This window comes from Myxine glutinosa, chromosome 3, assembly GCF_964187855.1.
Source record: "Myxine glutinosa chromosome 3, kmMyxGlut1.1, whole genome shotgun sequence".
Lineage (NCBI taxonomy): Eukaryota > Metazoa > Chordata > Myxini > Myxiniformes > Myxinidae > Myxine > Myxine glutinosa.
In genome coordinates, this window is record NC_136263.1 from 43,721,688 (window position 1) to 43,742,817 (window position 21,130).

General features: G+C 41.0%; 1 protein-coding gene across 1 annotated transcript in view; it reads left to right on the plus strand.

Moving 5' to 3' along the window:
- Window positions 1–7,293: 7,293 nt before the first annotated feature.
- Window positions 7,294–21,130, plus strand: part of LOC137423628 (uncharacterized) — a 224,047-nt gene continuing 210,210 nt past the window's right edge. Inside the window, exon 1 of the mRNA XM_078773965.1 lies at window positions 7,294–7,405. The gene's annotated coding sequence lies outside the window, so the exon portion shown is untranslated. The remainder of the gene's footprint in view (window positions 7,406–21,130) is intronic.

Here is a 21,130-nt window from a genome sequence, read left to right on the forward strand (position 1 = left end):
TCAAAATCAACCCTTCAATGTCAACCACACAATATAAACTACTCAATAGCAAAAACTCAATATCAACACCTCGTTGTCAACACCAACATCAACAACTCATTATCAAACCCTCATTATCAACAGCTCATTATAAACTCTTCATTATCAACCCCTCATTATCAACCACTCAATATCAACATCAAAATCAACCCCTCAATATCAACCCTTCAATGTCAACAACACAATATGAACTACTCAATAGCAAACACTCAATATCAACACCGTGTTGTCAACACATCGACATCAACAACTGATTATTATCAATCCCTCATTATCAACAGCTCATTATAAACTCTTCATTATCAGTCCCTCATTATCAATACCTCATTATTAACTCCTCATTATCAACCACTCAATATCAACATCAAAATCAACCACTCAAAATCAACCCTTCAATGTCAACAACACAATATAAACTACTCAATAGCAAACACTCAATATCAACACCGTGTTGTCAACACATCAACATCAACAACTGATTATTATCAATCCCTCATTATCAACAGCTCATTATAAACTCTTCATTATCAGTCCCTCATTATCAGTCCCTCATTATCAACGCCTCCTTCTCAACTCATGATCAATTCCTCATGATCAATCTCTCATTATCAGTCCCTCATTATCAACGCCTCCTTATCAACTCATGATCAATTCCTCATGATCAATCCCTCATGATAAATGTCTCATTATCAGTCCCTCATTATCAACGCCTCCTTATCAACTCATGATCAATCCCCCATGATCAATCTCTCATTATCAGTCCCTCATTATCAACGCCTCCTTATCAACTCATGATCAATTCCTCATGATCAATCTCTCATGATCAATCTGTCATCAATCCCTCATTATCAATTCCTCATGAACAATCCCTCATGATCATCAATCCCTCATTATCAATCCCTCATGATCAATACCTCATTATCAACGCCTCCTTATCACTCCTCATTATCAATTCCTCATGATCAATTCGTCATTATCAACGCCTCATTATCAACTCCTCATTAGCAGTCCCTCATGATCAATCCCTCATTATCAACCTCTCATTATCAGCCCCTCATGATCAATCCCTCATGATCATCAATTCCTCATGATCAATTCCTCATTATCAGTCCCTCATTATCAGTCCCTCATTATCAGTCCCTCATGATCAATCTCTCATCAGTCCCTCATGATTAAATCCTCATGATCAATCTCTCATTATCAATCCCTCATGATCAATTCGTCATTATCAACGCCTCCTTATCAAATCCTTATGATCAATTCCTCATGATCAATCCCTCATGATCAATCCCTCATGATCAATCCCTCATGATAAATTCCTCATTATCAATCGTTCATGATCAATCCCTCATGATAAATTCTTCACAATCAACCCCTCATGATCAATCCCTCATGATAGATTCTTCACAATCAACCCCTCATGATCAATCCCTCATGATAAATTCCTCATAATTAATTCATCATTATCAAGCCCTCATGATCAATCCCTCATGATCAATCCCTCATGATCAATTTCTCATTAGCAATCCCTCATGATCAATCCCTCATGATCAATCCCTCATGATAAATTCTTCACAATCAACCCCTCATGATCAATCCCTCATGATCAATCCCTCATGATCAATCCCTCATGATAAATTCCTCATTATCAATCCCATATGATCAATCCCTCATGATAAATTCCTCATTATCAATCCCTCATGATAAATCTATATGTATAAAACACAGTTTGTGTGTGTGTGTGTGTGCGTGTGTGCGTGTGTGTGTGTGTGTGTGTGTGTGTGTGTGTGTGTGTGTGTGTGTGTGTAATGTTACCGATAGACTCCTAACTGGAGAGGCTCACGTGCTTGATATTTGGCATAGACATGGCCATTGAGCCTGGGAAGAACAGGGCCGACCTAAAAAAAATTATTTCATAATATTTTTTTACCATATTTTTACCTCAGCGCATTTCAGCGAGGAATATTATGCACGGCATCTGAGGCGGTGGCAGAGCAGTGCGCTGATTTGCTCAGAGCGATCACGTGATGTTCCTTGCCGCCATAAACTCACAGCAAGTAGCATAGATTTTAGCATGATTAGCATTTAGTATGATTTAGCATGATTTAGCATAGATAGAAGCATGTTTCACAGAGATTTTTTTTCAGCGAGGAATATTATACACGGAATCTGAGCCGGTGGCAGAGCCGCGCGCTGATTCGCTCAGAGCGATCACGTGATATTCCATCCCCGCCGCCAGACCATTGAACATAAAACACAGTTTGTGTGTGTGTAATGTAATGTTACCTCCCCTCCCCCCTCCATCCTCCCCTTCCCCCCCTTCCCCTCCCCCTCTCCCTCCCCCCTCCCCCTCCTCCTCCCCCCTCCCCTCCCCCTCCCTCTCCTCCCCCACCTCCCCCTCCCCTCCCCCCCTCCCCTCCCCCTCCCTCACCTCCCCCTCCCCTCCCCCTCCCTCACCTCCCCCTCCCCTCCCCCTCCCCTCCCCCTCCCCCTCCCGACCTCCTCCCCTCCCCCCCTTCTCCTCCCCTCCTCCCCCTCCCCTCCATCCTCCCCTTCCCCCCTTCCCCTCCCCCCCTCTCCCTCACCTCCCCCTCCCCTCCCCCTCCCCTCCCCCTCCCCCTCCCGACCTCCTCCCCTCCCCCCCTTCTCCTCCCCTCCTCCCCCTCCCCTCCTCCCCCTTCCTCTGCACCCCCTCTCCCCCCTCCCCTCCCCCTCCCCACCCCCTCTCCCCCCTCCGTCCTCCCCTCCCCCCTCCATCCTCCCCTTCCCCCCTTCCCCTCCCCCCCTCTCCCTCCCCTCCCCCTCCACCCTACCCCCTCCCTTCCCCCTACACCCTACCCGCCTCCCCTTTCCCCTCCCCTTCCCCCCTTACCCTCCGCCTTCCACCCTTACCCTCCTCCTTCCACCCTTACCCTCCCCCTTCCCCCCTCCCCTCCCCCTCCTCCCCCTCCCCTCCCCCTCCCTCTATCCCCACCCCTCCACTCCCCCTCCCTCCCCCTCCCCTCCCCCTCCTCTCCCCTCCCCTCCCCCTCCTCTCCCTCTCCCTCTCCTCCCTCTCCTCCCCCTCCCTCTCCTCCCCCCTCCCCTCCCCTTTCTCCCTTCCCCTCCCCTTCCCCCTCCCCATCCCCTCCCCCGCCCGGCAATGCCGGGTACTTCTCCTAGTTCCTCATAATTAAATCCTCATTATCAATCCCTCATGATCAATCCCTCATGATCAATCCCTCATGATAAATTTATCATTATCAATCCCTCATGATCAATCCCTCATGATAAATTCCTCATGATCAATCCCTCATGATCAATCCCTCATGATAAATTCCTCATAATTAATTCCTCATTATCAAGTCCTCATGATCAATCCCTCATTATCAATCCCTCATGATAAATTCCTCATTATCAATCCTCATGATCAATCCCTCATGATAAATTCCTCATGATCAATCCCTCATGATCAATCCCTCATGATAAATTCCTCATTATCAATCCCTCATGATAAATCCCTCATGATAAATTCCTCATGATCAATCCTCAGGATCAATCCCTCATGATAAATTCTTCACAATCAACCCCTCATGATCAATCCCTCATGATCAATCCCTCATGATCAATCCCTCATGATAAATTCCTCATAATTAATTCCTCATAATTAAATCCTCATTATCAATCCCTCATGATCAATCCCTCATGATCAATCCCTCATGATAAATTCCTCATAATTAATTCCGCATTATCAAGTCCTCATGATCAATCCCTCATGATCAATCCCTCATGATAAATTCCTCATTATCAATCCCTCATGATCAATCCCTCATGATAAATTCCTTATGATCAATCCCTCATTATCAAGTCCTCATGATCAATCCCTCATCATCAATTCCTCATGATAAATTCCTCATTATCAATCCCTCATGATCAATCCCTCATGATCAATCCCTCATGATAAATTCCTCATGATCAATCCCTCATGATAAATTCCTCATAATTAATTCGCATTATCAAGTCCTCATGATCAATCCCTCATGATAAATCCCTCATGATAAATTCCTCATGATCAATCCCTCATGATAAATTCCTCATAATTAATTCCGCATTATCAATCCCTCATGATAAATTCCTCATTATCAATCCCTCATGATAAATCCCTCATTATCAATCCCTCATGATAAATTCCTCATAAATAATTCCTCATGAACAAGTCCTCATGATCAATCCCTCATGATCAATCCCTCATGATAAATCCTCATGATCAATCCCTCATGATAAATTCCGCATGATCAATCCCTCATGATCAATCCCTCATGATAAATTCCTCATGATAAATTCCTCATGATCAATCCCTCATGATCAATCCCTCATGATAAATTCCTCATGATCAATCCCTCATGATAAATTCCTCATAATTAATTCCGCATTATCAAGTCCTCATGATCAATCCCTCATGATCAATCCCTCATGATAAATTCCTCATTATCAATCCCTCATGATCAATGCCTCATGATAAATTCTCATGATCAATCCCTCATGATCAATCCCTCATGATAAATTCCACATTATCAACTCGTGATCAATTCCTCATTATCAATCCCTCATGTTAAATTCCTCATTATCAATCCCTCATGATAAATTCCTCATTGTCAATCCCTCATGATCAATCCCTCATGATGAATCCCTCATGATAAATTCCTCATTATCAATCCCTCATGATAAATCCCTCATGATAAATTCCTCATAATAAATTCCTCATTATCAATCCCACATGATCAATCCCTCATGATAAATTCCTCATGATCAATCCCTCATGATCAATCCCTCATGATAAATTCTTCATTATCAATCCTCATGATAAATCCCTCATGATAAATTCCTCATGATCAATCCCTCATGATAAATTCCTCATTATCAATCCCTCATGATAAATTCCTCATGATCAATCCCTCATGATAAATCCCTCATGATCAATCCCTCATGATAAATTCCTCATTATCAATCCCTCATGATAAATTCCTCATTATCAATCCCTCATGATAAATCCCTCATGATCAATCCCTCATGATAAATTCCTCATGATAAATTCCTCATGATCAATCCCTCATGATAAATTCCTCATTATCAATCCCTCATGATAAATCCCTCATGATCAATCCCTCATGATAAATTCCTCATAATTAATTCCTCATTATCAAGTCCTCATGATCAATCCCTCATGATCAATCCCTCATGATAAATTCCTCATGATCAATCCCTCATGATAAATCCCTTATTATCAATCCCTCATGATAAATTCCTCATGATCAATCCCTCATGATAAATTCCTCATTATCAAGTCCTCATGATCAATCTCTCATGATCAATTCCTCATGATAAATTCCTCATAAATAATTCCTCATTCTCAATCCCTCATGATAAATTGCTCATGATCAATCCCTCATTATCAAGTCCTCATTATCAAGTCCTCATGATCAATTCCTCATGATCAATCCCTCATGATCAATCCCTCATGATCAATCCCTCATGATACATTCCTCATAATTAATTCCTCATGATCAATCCCTCATGATCAATCCCTCATGATCAATCCCTCATTATCAATCCCTCATGATAAATCCCTCATGATAAATTCCTCATAATTAATTCCTCATTATTAATCCCTCATGATCAATCCCTCAGGATAAATTCCTCATGATCAATCCCTCATGATCAATCCCTCATGATAAATTCCTCATTATCAATCCCTCATGATAAATCCCTCATGATAAATTCCTCATGATCAATCCCTCATGATAAATTCCTCATGATTAATTCCTCATGATCAATCCCTCATGATAAATTCCTCATGATCAATCCTTCATGATCAATGCCTCATGATAAATTCCTCATAATTAATTCCTCATTATCAAGTCCTCATGATCAATCCCTCATGATCAATCCCTCATGATAAATTCCTCATAATTAATTCCTCATTATCAAGTCCTCATGATCAATCCCTCATGATCAATCCCTCATGATCAATCCCTCATGATAAATTCCTCATGATCAATCCCTCATGATAAATCCCTTATGATAAATTCCTCATGATCAATCCCTCATGATAAATTCCTCATTATCAATCCCTCATGATAAATCCCTCATGATCAATCCCTCATGATAAATTCCTCATTATCAAGTCCTCATGATCAATCCCTCATGATGAATCCCTCATGATAAATTCCTCATGATCAATCCCTCATGATAAATCCCTCATGATAAATTCCTCATGATCAATCCCTCATGATCAATCCCTCATGATAAATTCCTCATTATCAATCCCTCATGATCAATCCCTCATGATAAATTCCTCATTATCAATCCCTCATTATCAATCCCTCATGATTAATTCCTCATTATCAATCCCTCATGATCAATCCCTCATGATCAATCCCTCATGATAAATTCCTCATTATCAATACCTCATGATCAATCCCTCATGATTAATTCCTCATTATCAATCCCTCATGATAAATCCCTCATGATCAATTCCTCATAATTAATTCCTCATTATCAACGACTCCTTATCAAGTCCTTATTATCAACACCTCATGATCAATCCCTCATTAACAGTTCCTCATTATCAAGTCCTCATTAATAAAAACTTATTTTGTTACCTCTGAGTTCTCCGGAAGCCCTTTTATAAAATGTCGTATTCGTTTCGTGGTGAATTAAATAAATGTTTCCCCATAATATTTTAATGACGTAATATTTTAATGACGTGTTTATATCGAACTATTCAGGCCCAATTATGCACACCCTTCGTGTGATCGGTCGGGGTGAACAGTTCTGGCCCAAGTCCTTCACGAACTGGGTGGCCAGGCCTGTCGTTCGACTGTTCTCGGATTTTGTTCAGGATGCCGGTGAGAACTGCCGACTCTTCGTGAGGGACACCGTGGGATCTTCACCGTCTCCACATGACCAGTGGGTGCTGGGAGACGGGTCCATATCACGTGTCTCCCACGGACGGAACACCCATTGATGCATCGCCTGGGTTCGTAATACCAGGGAAACGGTTTACAGGTGTCGGTGGTGATTGGAACCCAGACGAGACACTCCAGGTGTATATCTCTAAACTATCCGCCAATCAACATTCTTCAAACAATTCTCCGTAAATGAAAATAACACATTTTGTTCTAAATTCAATCTCCGCGTCATTTCTGGGAAGGGGCGGAGCTCACAGTGAGACCAAGCTCCGTAAACCAATCAGATACAGGGGGTGATGACGTCATTTCGCGGTACAAAAGGCTTTTCCGGAAAGTTCGTTTGTCGTTGCTCGGGAGGAAGTTCGTACATCGAGTGCGGCGTTTGATCGGAGTTATACACCGGAACCTGGGACTCGGTATGTTATTGTTGTTGTTGTTATTATTATAATTCCGATTCGTTATGCTTACAATTTCTGATCACTGACTGCAGTCAAAAACTCTGACAATGTGGTAAATGACAGTATCGGGTTCACTGTGGGATGTACGCTCGGTCCGCGGGTCCCTCAGCGGGTGCGCGCACGGCCCGGGTGTCGTCGGGTCCACGCGCGTTCCAGGTCCCTCAGCGGGTGCGCGCACGGCCCGGGTGTCGTCGGGTCCACGCGCGTTCCGGGTCTCGTCGGGTCCACGCGCGCTCCGGGTCTCGTCGGGTCCACGTGCGCCCCGGGTCTCGGGTGCACGCCCGGGTCTCGTCCGGTCCACGCGCGCTCCGGGTCTCGTCGGGTCCACGCGCGCCCCGGGTCTCGGGTGCACGCCCGGGTCTCGTCCGGTCCACGCGCGCTCCGGGTCTCGGGTGCACGCCCGGGTCTCGTCCGGTCCACGCGCGCTCCGGGTCTCGGGTGCACGCCCGGGTCTCGTCCCGTCCACGCGCGCTCCGGGTCTCGTCGGGTCCACGCCCGGGTCTCGTCGGGTGCACGCCCGGGTCTCGTCCGGTCCACGCGCGCTCCGGGTCTCGTCCGGTCCACGCGCGTTCCGGGTCTCGTCGGGTCCACGCGCGTTCCGGGTCTCGTCGGGTCCACGCGCGTTCCGGGTCTCGTCGGGTCCACGCGCGTTCCGGGTCTCGTCGGGTCCACGCGCGTTCCGGGTCTCGTCGGGTCCACGCGCGTTCCGGGTCTCGTCGGGTCCACGCGCGTTCCGGGTCTCGTCGGTTCCACGCGCGTTCTGGGTCCATGCGCGGTCCGGGGGGGGGGGGGGGGGGGTGCACATTTCGGGTCTGTGTTTGTGGTAAAACAGGGGATTTCCCGGGTGGCCCCATCCCTCGGTTTCGGTTTCACTTCGTTAACTCTTGGGTTCCACCCTCATCGTTATCATGCACTGCAGAAAATATTAACCCATTCCCTCCCGAATTCGTGTTTCTGCGGATAAAATAGAAATGGTTCAAATCACAATTATCATTTTTATCTCCTGTGTGGGTTTTTCACTCCTGAAACCTCAACCCGGACTTTCCTATCCTGTAGATAAGCGTTAACCCCGGGTTTCCTTTTCACCCCCATGAACGATAATCCCAGCTATGTTTAATGTCATGAACAAGCATGATTTACTCACATACAACGCACTTGTGCAAGATTAGTTGAACATATTCCATGAGTGCGTTGTGTGTTAAATGAATAACACAACTTGTGGAAGTTCTGGAGCATTGGACAAGAGATGGAAGATGTCCAGCATGGACTGTATTTACTTAGAGTCTTAGTCGCCAAGATTAAGGCAAATCCACTCAAACACCTTCGACACAAACTCAAATCATAAGGTGTTCAAGCAGACGTACTAAGATGGACAGAAGCATTCTTGATTCCACGAACACAAATGGTTGTGATAAGTGGAAGGATGTCTGAATACAGCTCAATGACAAATGGAATTCCATAGGGCAGTGGTCTGGGTCCATTGCTGTTTATCACCTTCATCAATGACTTCCCAGGTGTTGTTGGTCCCGAGTTAAAACCGTTTGCAGACGACACAAAACTGTAGAGGACGGTTGATACCCAGGATGAAGTAGAGGTCCTGAAAGAAGATGTGAATGCAGTTGCAGGGTGGTCCCAAAAATGGCATCTTCCATTCAATGAGAATCGATGCAAGGTGGTCCACTTTTGGAGGAGCGACCTTAAGTTTTCCTCCACCATAGAAAGTGATTCAGGCACAAGTGAAATTTAAAAAACATAATGAAGGAAGAAATTTGGTTGTTTTGTTCCACAGAAGATTGTCATTGGGCTGCAGATGTATTGAGGAGCGCAAATATGAAACTGGGAATTATCAAAAGATCATTCTCAGCATGTCAGGTTCACCATGTTTTTTCGTTCAAAACTTTTGGAGATTAGCAAAACGATACATTTTTGGAATATTCAGAGCATGAGGAATCGAAAAATTAATGTTTGTTAATTATCAATTTGATACTGTTAACGAAAAAAAAAAAAAAAATCAATTTGTCCTTGTCAAACACCCAACCTGACCACCAAGTTTCGTCCACAATGTCTTTGGATATCCTGTTCACAGACAGACAAACAGACAGGGGCGAGAACATAACCTCTGCTCACCTTCAGTGGTGGAAATAATTAGACAAAATACTTTCTCTGTCAGGAGCATAAACAATTGGAAACATAAACAGTTTTCCCACATTATGATTAAAATACTTGAGGGTTAAAGTTTACCCACATTGTGATTAGAATACTTGGGGGTTAAAGTTTTCCCACATTATGATTAAAATACTTGTGGGTTAAAGTTTTCCCACATTATGATTAAAATACTTGGGGGTTAAAGTTTTCCCACATTATGATTAAAATACTTGTGGGTTAAAGTTTACCCACATTGTGATTAGAATACTTGGGGGTTAAAGTTTACCCACATTGTGATTAGAATACTTGTGGGTTAAAGTTTACCCACATTGTGATTAAAATACTTGGGGGTTAAAGTTTACCCACATTGTGATTAGAATACTTGTGGGTTAAAGTTTACCCACATTGTGATTAAAATACTTGGGGGTTAAAGTTTACCCACATTGTGATTAGAATACTTGTGGGTTAAAATTTACCCACATTGTGATTAAAATACTTGGGGGTTAAAGTTTTCCCACATTATGATTAAAATACTTGGGGGTTAAAGTTTACCCACATTATGGTTAGAATACTTGGGGGTTAAAGTTTACCCACATTGTGATTAAAATACTTGGGGGTTAAAGTTTACCCACATTGTGATTAGAATACTTGTGGGTTAAAATTTACCCACATTGTGATTAAAATACTTGGGGGTTAAAGTTTTCCCACATTATGATTAAAATACTTGGGGGTTAAAGTTTACCCACATTATGGTTAGAATACTTGGGGGTTAAAGTTTACCCACATTGTGATTAAAATACTTGGGGGTTAAAGTTTACCCACATTGTGATTAAAATAATTGGGGGTTAAAGTTTACCCACATTGTGATTAGAATACTTGTGGGTTAAAGTTTACCCACATTGTGATTAAAATACTTGTGGGTTAAAGTTTACCCACATTGTGATTAGAATACTTGGGGGTTAAAGTTTTCCCACATTATGATTAAAATACTTGGGGGTTAATGTTTTCCCACATTATGATTAAAATACTTGGGGGTTAAAGTTTTCCCACATTATGATTGATTAAAATACTTGTGGGTTAAAGTTTACCCACATTGTGATTAGAATACTTGGGGGTTAAAGTTTTCCCACATTATGATTAAAATACTTGGGGGTTAAAGTTTTCCCACATTATGATTAAAATACTTGGGGGTTAATGTTTTCCCACATTATGATTAAAATACTTGGGGGTTAATGTTTTCCCACATTATGATTAAAATACTTGGGGGTTAAAGTTTTCCCACATTATGATTAAAATACTTGGGGGTTAAAGTTTTCCCACATTATGATTAAAATACTTGTGGGTTATAGTTTACCCACATTGTGATTAGAATACTTGGGGGTTAAAGTTTTCCCACATTATGATTAAAATACTTGGGGGTTAAAGTTTACCCACATTGTGATTAGAATACTTGGGGGTTAAAGTTTACCCACATTGTGATTAGAATACTTGGGGGTTAAAGTTTTCCCACATTATGATTAAAATACTTGGGGGTTAATGTTTTCCCACATTGTGATTAGAATACTTGGGGGTTAAAGTTTACCCACATTGTGATTAAAATACTTGGGGGTTAAAGTTTACCCACATTGTGATTAGAATACTTGGGGGTTAAAGTTTACCCACATTGTGATTAAAATACTTGGGGGTTAAAGTTTACCCACATTGTGATTAAAATATTCGGGGGTTATAGTTTACCCACATTGTGATTAAAATACTTGGGGGTTAAAGTTTACCCACATTATGATTAAAATACTTGGGGGTTAAAGTTTACCCACATTATGATTAAAATACTTGGGGGTTAAAGTTTACCCACATTGTGATTAAAATACTTGGGGGTTAAAGTTTACCCACATTATGATTGGAATACTTGGGGGTTAAAGTTTTCCCATGTTGTGATTAAAATACTTGGGGGTTAAAGTTTACCCACATTGTGATTAAAATACTTGGGGGTTAAAGTTTTCCCACATTATGATTAAAATACTTGGGGGTTAAAGTTTACCCACATTATGGTTAGAATACTTGGGGGTTAAAGTTTACCCACATTGTGATTAAAATACTTGGGGGTTGAAGTTTTCCCACATTATGATTAGAATACTTGGGGGTTAAAGTTTACCCACATTGTGATTAGAATACTTGTGGGTTAAAGTTTACCCACATTGTGATTAAAATACTTGGGGGTTAAAGTTTACCCACATTGTGATTAAAATACTTGTGGGTTAAAGTTTACCCACATTGTGATTAGAATACTTGGGGGTTAAAGTTTTCCCACATTATGATTAAAATACTTGGGGGTTAAAGCTTTCCCACATTATGATTAAAATACTTGGGGGTTAATGTTTTCCCACATTATGATTAAAATACTTGGGGGTTAAAGTTTTCCCACATTATGATTAAAATACTTGGGGGTTAATGTTTTCCCACATTATGATTAAAATACTTGGGGGTTAAAGCTTTCCCACATTATGATTAAAATACTTGGGGGTTAATGTTTTCCCACATTATGATTAAAATACTTGGGGGTTAAAGTTTTCCCACATTATGATTAAAATACTTGGGGGTTAATGTTTTCCCACATTATGATTAAAATACTTGGGGGTTAAAGTTTTCCCACATTATGATTAAAATACTTGGGGGTTAATGTTTTCCCACATTATGATTAAAATACTTGGGGGTTAAAGCTTTCCCACATTATGATTAAAATACTTGGGGGTTAAAGTTTACCCACATTGTGATTAAAATACTTGGGGGTTAAAGTTTACCCACATTGTGATTAAAATACTTGGGGGTTAAAGTTTACCCACATTGTGATTAAAATACTTGGGGGTTAATGTTTTCCCACATTATGATTAAAATACTTGGGGGTTAATGTTTTCCACATTATGATTAAAATACTTGGGGGTTAAAGTTTACCCACATTGTGATTAAAATACTTGGGAGTTAAAGTTTTCCCACATTATGATTAAAATACTTGGGGGTTAAAGTTTACCCACATTGTGATTAAAATACTTGGGGGTTAAAGTTTACCCACATTGTGATTAAAATACTTGGGGGTTAAAGTTTACCCACATTGTGATTAGAATACTTGGGGGTTAAAGTTTACCCACATTGTGATTAAAATACTTGGGGGTTAAAGTTTACCCACATTGTGATTAGAATACTTGGGGGTTAAAGTTTACCCACATTGTGATTAAAATACTTGGGGGTTAAAGTTTTCCCACATTGTGATTAAAATACTCGGGGGTTATAGTTTACCCACATTTTGATTAAAATACTTGGGGGTTAAAGTTTACCCACATTATGATTAAAATACTTGGGGGTTAAAGTTTATCCACGTTGTGATTAAAATACTTGGGGGTTAAAGTTTATCCACATTGTGATTAAAATACTTGGGGGTTAAAGTTTATCCACATTGTGATTAAAATACTTGGGGGTTAAAGTTTACCCACATTATGATTAAAATACTTGGGGGTTAAAGTTTACCCACATTGTGATTAAAATACTTGGGGGTCAAAGTTTACCCCCATTGTGATTAGAATACTTGGGGGTTAAAGGTTACCTGGTTCACCAAAAATCAGAACGATCAATTTAGGCTTTTTGATTTGTCAACAGTTTCCATGACAACAATTTCACCCAATTATAATCAAACGGGCCTTTTTGTGATTTTATTATTGCTAAACCTCGGGGATTTTTCAATATATCAGACTGAAACTTACACAGCTTATTTTTATGTGTGTAGTTTATGTGAATACAATCTGGTCAAAATTAGTCAAGGTCGAGGCCATCCAAAACATGTAAAACTACAAGTAGGCCACAAATAGAAAATGTTTCAACCAAATTTGTTATATCCAACATTCAATCATGTAAAACACTTTCAATGCACGATCATGGTTCCTCCTTCAATGCACGATCATGGTTCCTCCTTCAATGCACGATCATGGTTCCTCCTTCAATGCACGATCATGGTTCCTCCTTCAATGCACGATCATGGTTCCCACTTCAATGCACGATCATGGTTCCTCCTTCAATGCACGATCATGGTTCCTCCTTCAATGCACGATCATGGTTCCTCCTTCAATGCACGATCATGGTTCCCACTTCAATGCACGATCATGGTTCCTACTTCAATGCACAATCATGGTTCCTACTTCAATGCACGATCATGGTTCCTACTTCAATGCACGATCTTGGTTCTCACTTCAATGCACGATCATGGTTCCTACTTCAATGCACGATCATGGTTCCTACTTCAATGCACGATCTTGGTTCCTACTTCAATGCACAATCATGGTTCCTACTTCAATGCACGATCATGGTTCCTACTTCAATGCACGATCTTGGTTCTCACTTCAATGCACGATCTTGGTTCCTACTTCAATGCACGATCATGGTTCTCACTTCAATGCACGATCATGGTTCCTACTTCAATGTACGATCTTGGTTCTCACTTCAATGCACGATCATGGTTCCTACTTCAATGTACGATCTTGGTTCTCACTTCAATGCACGATCATGGTTCCTACTTCAATGCACGATCATGGTTCCTACTTCAATGCACGATCATGGTTCCTCCTTCAATGCACGATCATGGTTCCTACTTCAATGCACGATCTTGGTTCCTACTTCAATGCACGATCATGGTTCCTACTTCAATGCACGATCTTTGTTCCTCCTTCAATGCACGATCATGGTTCCTACTTCAATGCACGATCATGGTTCCTCCTTCAATGCACGATCATGGTTCCTACTTCAATGCACGATCTTGGTTCCTACTTCAATGCACGATCATGGTTCCTACTTCAATGCACGATCTTGGTTCCTACTTCAATGCACGATCTTGGTTCCTACTTCAATGCACGATCATGGTTCCTACTTCAATGCACGATCATGGTTCCTACTTCAATGCACGATCATGGTTCCTACTTCAATGCACGATCATGGTTCCTACTTCAATGCACGATCATGGTTCCTACTTCAATGCACGATCATGGTTCCTACTTCAATGCACGATCATGGTTCTCACTTCAATGCACGATCTTGGTTCTCACTTCAATGCACGATCTTTGTTCCTCCTTCAATGCACGATCATGGTTCTCACTTCAATGCACGATCTTGATTCTCACTTCAATGCACGATCATGGTTCCTACTTCAATGCACGATCATGGTTCCTACTTCAATGCACGATCATGGTTCTCACTTCAATTCACGATCTTGGTTCTCACTTCAATGCACGATCTTTGTTCCTCCTTCAATGCACGATCATGGTTCCTACTTCAATGAACGATCATGGTTCCTACTTCAATGCACGATCATTGTTCTCACTTCAATGCACGATCTTGGTTCCTACTTCAATGCACGATCTTGGTTCCTACTTCAATGCACGATCATGGTTCCTACTTCAATGCACGATGATGGTTCCTACTTCAATGCACGTTCATGGTTCCTACTTCAATGCACGATCATGGTTCCTACATCAACGCACGATCATGGTTCCTACTTCAATGCACGATCATGGTTCCCACTTCAATGCACGATCATGGTTCTCACTTCAATGCACGATCATGGTTCTCACTTCAATGCACGATCATGGTTCCTACATCAATGCACGATCATGGTTCCTACATCAATGCACGATCATGGTTCCTACTTCAATGCACGATCATGGTTCCTACTTCAATGCACGATCTTGGTTCCTACTTCAATGCACGATCATGGTTCCTACTTCAATGCACGATCATGGTTCTTGCTTCAATGCACGATCATGGTTCTGTTGGGGATTAAATATTCATATTGACAATATTGCTAGAATATATATCAATGTAATCTTGTTTAAAGTGGAATTATGTTTTACTTTACGAATCAGCAAAAGAGCATAGAGCTAGCATTAACATGTGGTCAGGAGAGTTAATTTCAGACAAGAATGTGTAACGCTCTTGGACCGCCACCTGTCGATCATTAATAGCCTCTGTTCAGGGCACTGCGCACACGCTGCAAATTCTTCTTCCAACAGGTCAGAGTATTTGACCTCTTGAACAGAAATAAGTATTTGCTGGCCAAGAAAGCCATATAAGGGTTTTTGGATAAGGAACACCCTGCATGCTCTGCAACATCAAAGGAGTTTGGGGCTTTAAAACCAGGAGAAAGTTGCGAGGAGAGTGGAAGAGAAGAGTGGACTGGGACAGTGAACTGAAGAGGAGTGAAAACTGAAGACCAGTTGAAATTGATCAACCAACTGGAGATTGTCAACAACTGAACGAGCTTCAGAAAGACCTACTGAACGAGCTTCAAAAGACCGACCAAACGAGCGTCAACAAACTCTGGAACAGACTCATTAAAGATCTCGGCTTAGTATACAACAAATTCTCTAAAGTGAATAAACCATTGATTTTGCTAAAACGAGTTTCTGAAGTTTCTGAAGTAGAACAGTAGTTAAAATTATTATTCTAGAAGTGGTGGCCCGTAGGGACTCAACTGCCCAGGTAAGCTTTTGTTTGTTATCTGTGTAGTCTGATGTTAATCTGTGAAAATAGTTCAGTGTTTGAGTTTTGTGTACGTTTGTTGATGTGTGGAAGGAAAAAACACGAGGCCTTTAACAGGTTTCAGAAATCATGCCAATTTTTTTCTTCCAAAATTTATGTATACGCATTTTTGAGGGATGGTGCCATGAACTGTCACAAATATCCACTAAAGCTTGGTGTCTTTAGAAAAGGTGCTGTGCTTTCATGAAGGATTTGTTTTAAAATTTCAGAAGTCATGACGATAAAAAAAAATTTTTAAAAATTAATAATCAATTATTTTTTTGTTTTTTCTGTAATTTGAATTTTTTTTCGGTACATTTTACGAGTTTAATGAGACGATTGCAAAGAACCACTAACGAACCCCGGGCGTTAGCCAACAGGTGCTGCATTCGTCTTGTCATGTACAACTGAAATATGGATTTTGTATATTTCTTGCTCATTTCACGAACGTCATGAATTCAGGAAATAGAGCGTCAATTTTGTAAATATCTTTAAAATGATTTCCAGCAATGGTCTGCATTCAAATCTCTGCTCGTTTTCGTGATTAAATGACTTATAAGTGTGTCGATTTTCCCGTTAAAATAATGGTTGAGATCCTGCTTGGTTGTGACCACAGGCACGAGCAGATTGCAGAATGGACACTATTTGCTTTATAATCATATTCGCGGTTTTTGTAAAAAGCGATTTTTCAAGCGATTTTTTAAAAGCGATTAAAGCGATGATAACAGCGTCTGTACAGTAAGCCAAATAATGGTAAAATCGGCTGGATTCGATTTTCAAACATGCATTTCCAGTGTGGTAACAAAAAGTGAGTTTAGTATTTAGCATTGTTTAGCATTTAGCCAATTTGTCTGCACGAGTCGACAGACAGTCCAAAAATAGGCATTCTTTTCCACACTGACCCTGCCACTGGAATGCGTGCAGGCAGGTTGCCCATGGTAACCGTTTGGTGTTGTGTCCTGGGTCCCGTAAGATTTGCACACTGACCCTGCCACTGGAATGCGTGCAGGCAGGTTGCCCATGGTAACCGTTTGGTGTTGTGTCCACTTATCTATGGAATCAGAAGCGATTTTAAATGTAACCTCTTTACATCCTGATTAGAAAAAAATATATATATATTTTTAGGATTTTATGGCGGCGGCCATCTTGGACCACAGCTAAAAATCCTTCAATCAAGATGAAATTTAATGTGAGCCAATCCCAGGCTACTGTGATCCGTAATCTCTACAAAATAGAACCATCCAATGTACCTTTGATCACTTTATATTTCATCTGTCTTTTAAGATTTTAAAAAGGGAATTTATTGATATAAGATCCTATGACATTTGCCAAGGCAATTAAATGGAGGGAAACCAATGATGAAATATATTGTGATCTGTTTATACATGAATGAATTTACATGTACATGAATTTGTTGACCCCAACCCAATCTTAACCCTAACTTCATTCTATAGGATTGTTGATCCCATATCCCATTGGATCCCATGTTGATTTTAGCATATCACCTCATTATGTGGCTTGCTGTGTTTTTGTGTGTATGGGTGTGGGTATGTATGTGTGGGTATGCATGTGTTTTTGCACCCCTCTCCCCCCCCCCCTCCTCCAACCATGGCCCCAATACTGCTACAATAATTTGTGAAATGGTACGACACAGTTTAAATGGTTAAATAATACACAGATGAGTGTAATGGCTCGCACACAAGTTCGAGAGGGAGACAGTATTTACCATATAATCTCACAGCCTTGTAAGGGAGCCATGAGTGCGGCCAATGATACACAGCTATCTTTAGGTTAAAATACAATGAGTGTCGTATTTCGCATAGTATTAATTCCTCATTCCTCCCTTGGCATTCTGCCACTTCTCCTCCTCCCTTCCCCACCCTTTTCCTCCCCCCTTTCCTTCTCCTTTCCTCCTCTTTTGCTTCTTCTTTTACCTGTTTTCACCTTTCATAGTTCTCATTGTTTTCTCATTTCTCTCATTGTTTCTCATTCTCATTGTTTTCTCTCATTGTTGATGAGATTCATCATTGTCATCATGATTGTCATATTGTTGAGTATTATTGATGTTCATTCTCAAATTTTGTACAATTATGGTAAATTTATATTTACAATTTATAATTACAATGATTTACAATGGTCATGATTTTATAATCATGAAAATTGCTATGATTATCAGGCATGTCATCATTGGGTTTTGATGTAAATCGATTGCATGGACTTTAAGGATAGCTTTATAGCCCTGCAGGATTAATGATGTATTACAAGTTACAAAGTTTATTGGAGTGTCGAAATTTCGGTATGATTGGATTCCCTTGATAAATATTATAAATTGATTGCCATTCATTGGTACACATTTCAGGAATATTACACCATTTTAATTGTCAAGAACTTTGAGTCTCTTTCAAAGTGCGACATGGTGGGTGACACATCACATGTGACACGTGTGACATGTGGCACGTGACATGTGCGACATTGCCCAATGGACTGGCTCATATCTGTTGGATCAATTTTTGCTGATTGTCTCACAAATGAAGGGTTGAGTTGCCTTCAGTGGTTGTTCAGCTTTAATTTGTGATATAATGACCACACAGGATTGAACAAATATGTCAGATATGATCCAGAGGCAGAACGGTTATTTGTCAATTGACGGAAGGTATGGGTCGAAAGTGACGTCCATGATCAAATACCTCCGCCAGCGGACGGAACTGTTTTGCCTACATTGCGAACAGGCATAGATATAGAGTTATCAGACTGATAAATGTGAATTTTGCTATTTTGATATTTGATATTTTGATATTTTCAATGATAAGTTCAATGATGATTTGATATTTGAATTTTGATATTATCATTTATGATATTTTATTATGTATTATTACTCGGATTTTATTGATAAATGTTGGTGAATTGATTGAAATTGCATATTTGAATTGATTCTGATTCTGATCCAATTGATCTGATTAATTTAATCTGATCTGATTTTATTTAAATTTAATTTAAACAAGTCAATTGATGGATGAATAAAAAGTGCGGTCTCAAGAACGAAGCTTTGAGACATTTGCAAAACATCAATGTGCAGACAACCTGGGACGATGAGCGAGGTGGTGAGTCTAGTGGTTATTTGTTATATTATGTGGTTATTTTTGTTTGACCCCCCCTTAACAGGACTTACTGATCCAGACTCATCTGCAACACTGATCAGTGAGATTGGGGTGTGGAAAAGCCACAGAACAGGGAGACTCTCTGGCAGTCACTTGAAGTCATCAATTGCAAAGGTGGAGAGACACTTCCTGGACGATTACGGAGTCGAGCTTATAGGACATAAGCTAGGAAATTGACAGGGGGTACAAGTGTAATTTAAAGTGTAGTCTTGGTAGTTATCTGGTACATTGAGTAAATACTGAGTGTTATTCATATACAGCCAGAATGGGGAATGCAGCTTGTAAGAATACACAAGGACAACCAGATATTCCAAAAAAAGGTACTTGTGCATATTATATGTACGACCGATATGGTGAAGAGGCTATTAGTGAGGTTGAAAATTGGTATTTGTGGACAAAGGGACATGATAAGGAGTTTCCAAGAGATGGTACATTTGAGCGACATTGATTGGAGAGATTAGGACAAGAATTGAAAGCCAGGAAGCAACATAATTTAACAGTAGACTGGCTTGCATTCCATTATTGGGATATGGAATCCAGGAATAGGGCACAGCAAGGACGTATATTGGACCTAGAACTTAAAATAAAAACGATGCAGGATACATTGGAGGACATAAATGCACAACTGCCCTCGAACATAGGAATAAAAGTGACAGTTGTCCCATCTGATTCCCATTTGTCTCCCCAAAAAGGACGGTACAGAGAATTTTTTCGTGTTTCAGGAGAGAACCAGAGATTGCAGTGGCAACTCAGGGATCTGGAGATGCAGCCTAGAAATACAAGTGCACAGGTGGACAGACCAGCCAATGATAAACGCCGATGTTTCAATTGTGGAGAAATGGGACATTGGATAAGGCGATGCCCATATCAAAGACAATTTCGGAAGAACAACCAAGAACAGGGATACTACCAGTTACCACCGCCTCCATCAACAAATAGGGTTCTATTGAGGAATGCCCCAATTCAGGGAGGACCTCAGCAGACTAAATGGTCTGCCACACCCTGTTGACTAGACCAAAATGACCAAGTGGCAGCGCTTCCTTTAATCTCAGGGTCGGCTGCACAGGAACCAAGTGTTAATTTGACAGTAGGTGGACGCAAGGCACCCTTTCTCGTCGATACGGGAGCTACGCGTTCCACGTTACGACAAGCAGATTTTCCCGATATACCATTGTCAAAATACTATACGAAGGTGGTTGGAGTGTCAGGAGTTCCCATACATACGCCAGTCACGGAAGAATTGCGTGTCCAATTTGGTCCATTGACTGCACAACATGCCTTTCTTGTGGCATCTGGCGTTCCAGTAAATTTGATGGGAAGAGATTTATTGTGTAAATTGAATTGCACCGTCATCTGTAATGAAAACGGAGTGTATCTAGAAATGCCAGAACACTCCCACGACTTTATTTCTAAGGTACTAGATGGCCTGACAAGACCAATAACACATCGATGGGATATCGATGATACAATCATGGCGGAACTTTTGTGTGTTAGTTTTATGACACTGAAGGATGAAATGCCCGAAGTACAGGAATGGTTAGATAATTTTTTGATGGACTTTCTGACATGGCAAACTGATCTTCACTGTACAACATGTTATGATGCTACAGGAGAAGAGGGGTCCTATGCAGAGCGGGTTTTTAAATACCTGCACACCAAGTATGATATACATCTGACGTCATTGTGGGTGGGACGACAGGGAGTTGGGATGTCAGTGTCTTTGACGCCAGACCAACAACTCCTGTGGAATCAACCCGAAACAACAACCCCACACGTCACCTTAGCGGTGGCACAAGGGTACGAAGCAAAAGATGTTGGAATAATG